Below are 11356 nucleotides of genomic sequence, written 5' to 3'. Positions count from 1 at the left end.
TACCCGTCTTTAAAATAAATTAGTGAAATGATTGTGATTGTGTTACATTGTTTGTGTATAAAAAATGGTGGTTATTCTTCATGCATAGTTTATTTTTAAATTGGAATTTATGTTATTTATTACACTTTAACTAATATGTCATTATGTTTACAATGTTTAATAATCAAATCATTGATTGCGCTGGAAATAAACAAACACAACTTACCATATTCCTAGTTGCAAACTATGCCTCTTTGCACGAATGGTTATTTCAAATTATAACGGTTTATATGGTTGTGATTTTGAACGAATTTGAAACACATGTGGTTTGCGTGTGACTATGATATTAATTAGTAAAAACATCATTTTGAATAAAAAATAATCTAATTATAACGAAAAATCAACTTATCTGAAAAAAAATTCACTATCAAATATACATGTATATATATATATATATATATATATATATATATATATATATATATATATATATATATATATATATGCCTCCGTAGCTCAGTGGATAAGTCATGTTTCAGCGGAATAAAGGGTTAGCCCGGCATTAAGACTATATATATATATATATATATATATATATATATATATATATATATATATATATATATATATATATATATATATATATATATATATATACAAGGTATTCAACTCAAATTGACCCGAAAATTGGGTTCATCGCTTTGAACAGCCATAACTTCATCAATTGTGCAGCGATTTTCATGAACTTGATCTTATTCAACACAGAAATAAATTATCTTTCTGGAAATGTATATACACAACTCGTGTGACCTACTCGTCACCGATCTGACCTAATTCAGCATGAAATCTTCAGGAGTAAAGACACATCTTCGCGTTGGACCAATGAAATCACTCGTGTGTTTAAAATGTCGGTCAGTTGTAATGTATGTAAACAAAGGATTCAAACGGCGCTGGACAGTTAGTGTTGATGCATAATGAAACGGCAAGAACGGTAATAATGTTTTTGCATACGTCTTATTGAATTATGGTACCGAGGTCCGTGAACTTTGCAGGGAAATGCAATTTACTGCACGAAGATTTCAGTCTTAGATCGTGTCTGATCGGTGAAGAGTAGGTCACGCGAGTTGTGTATCGTGTTATTTCTTAAAATTTGACCCGGCATTTGTAAAAATATTACAAGATATATACAGTACAACAGAACCAACCGTTTTACTAATTTAATCGTTAAGTATTAGTGTAAGGGTAAAGTACCTTTGATGTACGGAAATAAACGAAGAATATTAGGTATGTTAGGTAACATGAAACGTTCAACATAAAGACCAGTTTAAACACCAATCCATCATAAACGGAAAAAAACACTCTAACTATTTAATAGTTAACTTCATGTGATCTCCTGTCATCAAATAAATATGATCATGATCAATGCAAATTATAATTGGTTTAAAGTCGGATTGTGATACTAGACTCATCTTCAATCGACTTACCCCCCCCCCCGATCACTGGCATATAAGTCGTCCGTTTACAATCGGCGCAGTATGCAGCCACGGCACATTGGCTTATTTCATGTTACAAAATAAAATATATTCAAGAGATGCGTATTTCATGAAACAAACATCGTTTCTCAGGTTTATTAAAGGTTTCCATTAAACCTCATAAGGTTGTGTCGATATCATTGATAGATCGTTTGTGGTATTAGTTATTTTCAAGTTTCAACAATGAAAACAAAGTTTATACAAGTTGCACGGTGGCATAGAGGTGATATGCACTCCTCTTTTTTTCAATTGCACTCCTTTTTTATCTCGTGACCACGACTTACGATCTCGTGGCCACGAGTAAGCTATGTCGTGACCTCGAGTTACTAAGTTGATTGGCTGACTAACTCGTGGCCACGAGTTAGCTAAGTCGGGATCTCGAGATAGCTAAAATTCTATCCTGTTTTGTTGATGATTACTTCCCTTTGTATAAAGATCACCGTGATTTACCATGTGGAACAATTTGATTGGCTGACTAACTCGTGGCCAAGGGTGAGCTAAGTCGGGATCTCGAGATTGCTAAAATTCTCTCCTCTTTTGTTTAATGTACCCTTCCTTTATTAACTGCACCGCTCTTTTTTAATTGCACTCCTCTTTTATTTAGTATTGCACTCCTCTTTTTTCTATCTGGCCACGACATAGCTAACTTGTGGCCACGAGTTAGTAAGTCGTGGTCACGAGATAGAAAAAAAGAGGAGTGCAATTTAAAAAAAGAGGAGTGAATGTCACCTCTATGCCACCGTAAAGTTGACTTATACCATTTCCTTTGTATTTGCAGCGTACGCGGAATTTCGGTTAAACGCGAGAATCTGCATAGCTTAATACTCTAAAATGATGTTAAACTGACACTGTGCTCCGGTTCAAGTAGACACAACTTGTGCAGGCAACAACCGCAATTAACTTTAAAACTTTTTATTAATAAAAAAAAACACGTCAATATAAAACGATTTTTTTGTAACAAGCTTCGTCCATATGTTTAAAAAAGTATTCCAATGTTGTAATATTATTGAATATATATGTTTGGCATTCACATGATTACGTTACTAACATATGAAACTGTGAGTGATTTGTATAGCAATTGAAACCCTACTGTAGTTATTAAATATTTATTAATTTCTAAAATGTTTTTATTTTCGAATTTTCAAATGAACTGCGTTTATCGGATTAAAATCCGTAGGGTCGTATTGACAACTCATATCGTATTTTACAGCAGAACAAAATCGTTATTAAAGGGGCCGTCCAACAGATTTTGGCATGTATTGAAGCTTGTCATTAAATGCTTTATATTGATAAATTCAAACATTTGAACTAAAAATCTCCTGTAGAAAAAATACAAGAATAAAATTTAAAAAAAGGAAAAAAAGTAAACCTCAACAGGGCTCGAACCACTGACCCCTGGATTCTTGGAGTCCAGGTCGCTCTGCTATCATCTGTGGTTGGTTATAACGGCAGGACTTTGATTTCGAGCTGTGCTCGGAACCGGTCAAATCTCTGCGCGGAGGTTTGATAAGATTATGCAGTAAATGCCAGTAACCATGAACGCGCGAAATAACAATCCTGTTGTAATCAGATTGCGTCCAAGGGGGGGGGGGGGGGGGGGGTGAAAACATACTTTTGGAAATTTATATGAAATCATAGCTTATCAATGAACTCACCGGTCGATTGTCTTAACACATTGAACTACACGTATTTCATTCTGGATAATCGGTGTCGAAACCCTTTGCAATTGTTCATTAGTCTCTCAATCATATACGCTCGTAGAATTTACTTTTAGAATTTCATTCTTAAGAATAATGATAAAATTAAATTAGCTTGCATTATAAGCCAATCTTAGCTTGTGACTATCACTTGTTCGGCGATCCATGAGCATTCATGATTTTCGTCAACGGTTATAAAGTGGCACTATAGTCAATCACAGTATGGAAACAAATATATTCCTCGTAACGGTTCGTGCATGCATAAAAGTCAGTAACAGGTTAACATTTGTTGGGCGGAAATACAGGCAAATAACTAAGCATAATAGAATGTACCTCTGTTTAGGTATACAGCTTTAATTACGTGATTACCTTAAACTGCTTAATGTCTGAAAATGCAGTTCTGCGCAAGTTCCATCAGTTTTCATGTATGCCAAGAGTCGTACTTAATGTTCAAACAATAATTTATCCATATGAAGATAAATAATCACGCTGTTTTGCACGTAACGGAGACACAATAATTGTATTGTATTTGTAACTGCCAACTTTTCTGTAATTATATTAGGTAATATTTACACTTGTGATGCAGTCAGACAATCTCCGCATGTGTTCATAATTTACATAAATAATACAAAAAAGCGTTATATATACGTTTACAAGATCAGTGTTTTGCGTACAATAAAACTGAATTTTTACAGTGGAACTGATGTTATTATTACTAAGTGGTGTTTACTTCGAAAAATGAATTCCTGGCTATGGAAAAGAGCTGCGTTTATTCTGGATCTTGACATACCGTAACCCCAAATGACTTCTCTTTTGACTTATCGTTCAATATTGTTTTTGCCAAACATATTCAATGAACAAAAGTATGATCATTACTGATGATAATTCAGGGCAAAAGCGACCAAACCTTGACGATCACGTGAGTAAGCAAATATTTTGTCACATTAATACCCAAGAAATGGGTCGTAACATGATGTCCGTTACCAAACGTCATAACAATAAGACAGTTATAGTTTGAAAACGATAAATAATACAAAGTCTTCAAATTGATTTACTTTGATGTAATATATCTTGCTTTGACAACGCAGTTGAACTCTCAAGGTGGCTTTAAAAAAAGAGATTTCCCAAAATTTGATAACACAAATGGCTGCCCAAATTATAAGATACCACTTGAAGTAAAAATGTAAGCTGGCAGAAACTGTTAGATATATTGGAACGCACTACAAAGACAAGAATTTAAATAGAGAGGATGGCGAACTTCCAGATTTAAGTGGTATTTGAATTATATAAACTTAATTGTGACCTATTGACAATTGTTATATATAGTCCAATGATGTCACCAGTATAAACAAGGGAAGAGGACAATTACAAGGCATGGCATAGGGGAGATAACCCTGGGTTATGGTTAGGTTAGGGTAGGGTTAGGGGTCGGGTAAGGTTTAAGGTATTGGTTAAGGCTAACCCTAACCCAAACCCGACCCCTATCCCTAACCCTAACCCTTGCCCTAACCCTCTAACCCCCCCCCCCCCCCCCCCCCCATGCGCATTACAATACCATGCCTCGCTCGTTGTCGTTGTCCGCTTCCCGTATAAACAACTTCAAAGGCAGTCGATGAAAAAAGGTAAACGCTAATTCACAGTATCAGTATCTGGATGTGACTTGAAATGTATCAGTGAAGTGACCATTACAATCACAAGTAAAATCTTCCCAGTTTTAAAATATATTCGTTTTTGTTTCCTTTCATTCCACGCAACTTGAATGTCAAGTAGACAGATTTTCTGGTTGAACACGTTTTTTATACACGTTATATTTGCCTCTTCAAAGTGTGCATTTCGTATACAAATAAAGTAATATTAAAAAACTAGATGTCATTCCGTGTAATTAATTCTAATACATACATAATTGCCGTTTTATCACAAATTTCAGTATATAGTTGACATTATAAGTTCATTTTTCTTGTTATTCTGCATAATCAACTCTAAAGAAGAAAAAACAAACACACAAACATCATCGAAACGTTATGCTCCACATGTTAAAGTCGTCGATTGCCTGTTTGTTTGCGAGCTTTAATAGAGAAGATGACGAGAGTGTTCCTTAATCGGAACTCAACTTAACCTATGTACACTCATATTTTCTGTTATGACATAACCGGGCTACCGCTCTAATAGAGTTATAGTAGCCCGGTGGACGTGAGCTGGAAATTTTCAGTTGCCCGATGAACAATTCGGTAGCCCCCGGGCTCCGGGCAATAGATTTGTCGGACACTGGTAATGTACTTATGTAACGTAAATATTCGCATAGTTCCATAGGATATTAAGTTATTTTGGATTAAAAATACACAAATAAGTGGATTTTGTTCATTTACCTGCGTTCTTCATGTAATCCGATATTAACAATTTTGCCTGATTTCCGAGTAACAACTATGACGGTACTTAGTAAATGCATTTCTTCTGGTCTGTTCTTCAGACATCTGTTAAAAAGCTTCTCATAATTATAAACGTACCATTACAAGTTCAGTTTTCAAATTCACGTTTTGAAAGTGCCAGCAAAGAGACTGACTGTACAGGCATACTGTTAGCAGTGCATAATATTTCAAAATTACAATTTTAAATCTATACAAGAAGCTATACAAGTGTATTAATTTGTTTTCTATTTAAGTCACGTACACTCGTCAATTTGGGTCTGTTTGTCTGGCATCGTATAGTATTTAACACAGCTTTTCGAAATGAAGGGGATAAACAGACATACAGTATTGGATTGGCAAAGTTATTCACGAAGAACAGTCTCGTTAGAATGTAAGTCACTGTCGTTCTAACTCTGAGAGCTGAAACAAGTAGTCCTGCTGTCATTAGCAGTAATGAAGACAACACAAAAACTAATGCTACGCTTGACATCAAAAGTGTAGTCCTCGTTGAGTTTGTTCGATTTCGCCTCACAGCGGTAACAACCGTAAGTCCATCCATCGGTGTAACCCTTCGCCATCGACGAAAAAAGATTGCTACTCGAGTATAAAACACGCATGCTACAATACAAGAAGTGACTGACAGTCCGAATGACAAAGCGTACGTTATAATCAGAAGACTTTTGTGCGAATAGTTGATTACACAATATCCATTGGCGTTGTTTTGTACTGCAAAAAGTTGCGGGATTGCTGACAACAAACAAAGAATTGTAATGGCTATCCCCATGTATTTCCCTTTTGTTGAAGCGTCTTTATCATAAATCGTTCAACTGACGTTGCTTTGAAACGATATACAGCCAAGCACGATATAATGACAGCCGTTGTATTGAACGTAGTAAATAAAACAAAATATTTAAATTTACATAGCCAGTCTGGGGCGAATAGTGGCCAAATGTCGAGCTCAGTTAATATGAAACATGGGGCGCAGACGACAAGAGAAAACACGTCACACACAGCGAGATAAAATACCATCCAATCAGTCAAGGTCTGTCTTTGAAGCCTCGCGTGCAACAAGATGACAAAATAATTTCCAGGAATTCCTATCACAAAGGCGATCCCGATGAATGCTGTCAGCGCTATTTTTATCCACACCGGGACTAGAATGCCCAAGTGTTCATTGGCAACATTTTCCTGGGAGCTATTGTTCTCCATTATCTGCTCAAGACTGAAAGCGTAATACTGCAAATCAAAATATGCACATTAAGATAAACATATGCACGCCCAGATTTTTGTTTCACATGAATCTATTTTTGAAACAAATGTTGTCGTAGATAATGTTTTTGTAAACAGCCAGTTGAAGAAAACTTCATACACTCAGATTTATTACTAAATGTTTGTTCATGAATTAATACAATAATTTTGTTTTTAATATTTCTGTTTGCAAACCATTTTTCAATTCAAAATCCGTAAAAGCCAAATCGAATGTGTATGATATATTTTCTATGAAGCATGCTGTATGAAACACTATTGGCTGATATTTTAAATATAAGATCATGCAATCTATCGAGTTTTCCAATGCCCAATAGAATTCTAGATTAAACTTTTACATTAATGTGATGAAATATCTTATTTTCACGTTTTCCAATAAAACGACCATGCATTTGTTTAATGAAAATGTTCAATTATACAACATTTAACAGCCTATTTTCCTCGACCATTACTTTCAGTATAAAATAAGGCATTAATGGATGCGTCGCATTTGTTTTTCTGCATAATAAATGATTGGTAAACCTTTTAACATATTAATCAAAACATTTCTCGTCAATAAAGTACGATTCATCAAAACATGCTAAAATAATAAAACAATACTCAATACAGGTCATTCATACTTTGAAATGTTGTTCTCGTCGTTTAATGCGATCTAACACTTCCGCGAAGGAAAGAATATGACACACACGTGCAAATACTTCGTAATTTATTTAGATTCCCAAAACACGTTAGACATTTACAACAAACACTAAGATAACACTTTAAAAAGTGACCATTGGGATGTAAGAATTGCATACACTTATTATAAACGTATGTATCTTAGCCATAATATCTAAACTATCATAATGTAAACTGCCAGTTTATGAACTATCATGAGGAGGATTACAACAATACTTTGCAATTATATATGCTAAAAATTTGCTTTTTGAAACCACGGCTGAGTAACATGTCGATTTAATATGGTATAAGGACTACTACAGATACGAAAAATACGAATGAAACAATAAATAATTAATAATATTTTGCTATTGTGTGAAAACAAGGAGTTGGCATTATAACGTTTGACAAACATAAAACTTAAATTTCGGTTCTATTTTATTTATCTTTATTCTTTAATTTTTCATAGACTATCATCAGAAAGATATATTGTTTCCAGAGTGTCTTCATTTAAGATGTTTTTGGTCAAAATACAATTCAAGTTAACCTAATTAACGCATTGGCGTTTATTTAACGATTATTTACTGACTGCGACCTGACAGCGATACCTGGTGGGAGGAAACGAAATGCATTAAAGTGAGGTCGCGAGTCCACTGCTGGAGCGAAGGTTCGTTTAGAACTTAGTACTTACCGGTATACATGTTCAGTGGTAAATCGAAAACAATTGAAAATATTTTGTTCAAAACGAATATCAGAATAGTGAACAGCAATACTTATATGATCTAAAATATACTTGTGAACATAGTGCAATATGTTAGCAATTAACACGAGAACAAAGCCTTTTAGTACAAACGATCTGGCGCTGGCGATTTTCCCGATATAAAGGAGCAGACATGTTGACGTCGAGAGATGAGTGAAAAACTGGTGTAATCCTCAAGCATTTTCATTAGAGATAAACTTGTCTCGCGTTGAACAGGCAGTTGACATCGTTGCAAGCCGCACACATGTATCCACTTTACATATCCTATACTTAACAAAATAGAAAGTCACTTTAATTACCTATTAATGTAAATGTGATAACTGTTTGTGCATTTTCTATTTCGAAAAGTTTCTGGCCTATTGGCGGGAAATGTTATTCAAATTTCATTGGACGCTTACAAAGGTCAGCTTACATCGTCTGATAGGTCGGATTGGGGAACTTCTGCGGGCGGCTCTGTTAATCAAACGAGTATTGTCATCCCCCGACCCGGACGTCCTTTCCCGCTGACTTCGCTGACTCCTAGAACTTGGAAGGATCGCCAAGCGGAATGGTTATTGTCCGTACGAGGATAGTGGTTCCACTTCGTCGCCGAAAAAGGGACTTTAGCTACGGAGGTGGCAGCGTAGAGGACGAACGGGGTGGACCTTTGGCAGAGATACAGGCCAAGATTTTGAGGAGGTGACCCTATGAATATATCAGAAGTGTCCCAGAACGGCGGTACTCAGTACGCCGAACGTGCTGGGGAAACCGTTGTGGGGTCCGTGTCGATCGCTCGTGGCGTCTAGAGAGGCCATAAAAGCGGTGCAGCGCACGAGGGGCGGGAAGATGGTCTCTTTTAATTGTCAGCACTCCATTGGCGGAGTAACCTTGTCCTTTCAAGGGCAGCCAGACATGTATTGTCTTTAAATTGTCTACCAGTGTACATTAAGGTCGCATTGGTCACCTTGCACTCGTCTATTTGGATCAAACTTATTTTCGTTGGCGAATACCCGGGAATCCGATGTTACTTCGACCTTCATTGGTTCAAAATTAAATATTTTGTCTGAAAGGTCTCAGGGGCAAGTCTACACATAATGCACTCCTAAAGACTCAGCTATGACCTGTAAATACACTTCTGAATAACACGCCCTTTAAAGGACACTATGTACCTTATAGATAATCCTCTCATAAGAGATAACCTGATGAACTTATCGAATATTTAAGCCACATTACAGAGTCAGGTTTGATGAAACAGATGCGTCACGAGAAATTCTCAGGTTACTCTCTAGTCGCCAAGCTGTATTTTTTGACATCCGAGAATGCTTATGAGGGCGGGGTTAACTGGCGACTGTTTTTTTATTGATGTTGGTCAATAAAGTTAGCGTTTATCGTAGATTGTTTTACAAATAATTACAGTTTGAACTTTACGTAATATAAAATGGTAATTAATGCAGGCTTTATTATGCAGTACATTAAAGACAATGTCGGGCATCATCCTCGCACCTTTTAACTTTTAACCATAGTTTCTTATGAACAGCTTAAAGCGAAAGGTGCGCTATTGAATCCTTATTGCGAGTAAGTTGTAAAAAAACACTTTAAAAGAATCTAAGCGGTACAAATTTCAGTACATGTTTTTTTTTTCGTTTTTCATGCCATGTGTTTATATTTGCTGATGACGGTAATGTCCCTGTGTACGCATCACAAAAAACGTGTTTTATAAGAGTGCGACATTGTTGCTGTCGTCTTTTAAACTTCTAGGCATTTAAAGCGTGCATGTTGCAACAGACCAGGTGCTGTAACTTAATTTAGACGTTCAATTCATAAAATGTAGTATTGTATTATGAAAAAGTTTAATCGGAGTAATTAGACACGATCAGAAAGTATTGACCCATTGAAACTATAGAAAAAATCGTTACTTTTACGACTTAAACGTTGCAGAAATGGTACGTTCATAACAATATTGCTGACGGGTGGGAGAGTAGAGGAGTACTGTTAGTACATGAAAATGAATACGATTGAAATGGAAATATATTAAAGGGATCTTTTCACGCCTTGGTAAATTGACAAAATTGAACAGAGTTGTTTCAGATTCGCAAATTTTCGTTTTAGTTATGATATTTGTGAGGAAACAGTAATACTGAACAATTACCATGCTCTAATATAGCCATTATATGCATCTTTTGACGATTTTAAAACCAAAAAATTATAAAGCGTTGCAACGCGAAACGATTGAATAATTTGGAGAGTTCTGTTTTTGTCGTTAAATTTTGTGCAACTACGAAGATTGCTTATATAAGGTATAAAATACGTCAAATTTGTGTACACGGCGTAATAGCTCAGTAGGCTAAAGCGTTTTTACTTCAGGACTCTGGCAGGACTCCATGGGTCACTGGTTCGAAACCTGCTCCGGGCAATGTTCTTTTCCTTTTTTAATTTTATTCTTGATTTTTTACTGGAGCTTTTACGATCCAATGTTTATCAATATAAAGCATTTAATAAATAAGTTAAAAAAAATGCCAAAATCTGTGCCCCTTTAAATGAAGCATATAATTTGAGGCGAAAAATATTTAATACTTTTTAATGTGGTTTGATTGAGAATTTAGTACAATGCTCGTTGATACCAATACATTTATTATAAGAATAATGTTGTGATTCATTCTTTGTTAGACTCACAGACTTTTCCTTAGTGCCAACTTAGATGTACGTTCAATTTCTGTTTTCATCTCTGTAATCATAAGTGGAGTTTGTGTGAATCCTGTATAAAATCACGAGAGATTGTAAATCAATGTCATATTTCTCCTTGATGTTTGTTTTTTTCAAAAGCTCACCAATTTAGACAATTTAAACTAATAACATTGGTGTTTGCATTTTTCGTGGCCGTTCGATTGGCCTATGTTAAAAAATCGAACTTTTAGATAAACACGTACCAAGCAAAATGACAGCGCAAAGATTCAGCCAGCCATGGATTAATATAACCATCAAAAGATTATCAGCAAAGAAGCAAAAATATTATAATCGAGCTAAGCAAAGTAAAAATCCTACAGACTTTGAAAAATTCAAACAAGGCAAGAAAGAGTGCCA

Source organism: Dreissena polymorpha, chromosome 5, assembly GCF_020536995.1.
Source record: "Dreissena polymorpha isolate Duluth1 chromosome 5, UMN_Dpol_1.0, whole genome shotgun sequence".
Classification (NCBI taxonomy): Eukaryota; Metazoa; Mollusca; class Bivalvia; order Myida; family Dreissenidae; genus Dreissena; species Dreissena polymorpha.
Note: the sequence above shows the minus strand (reverse complement) of the source record.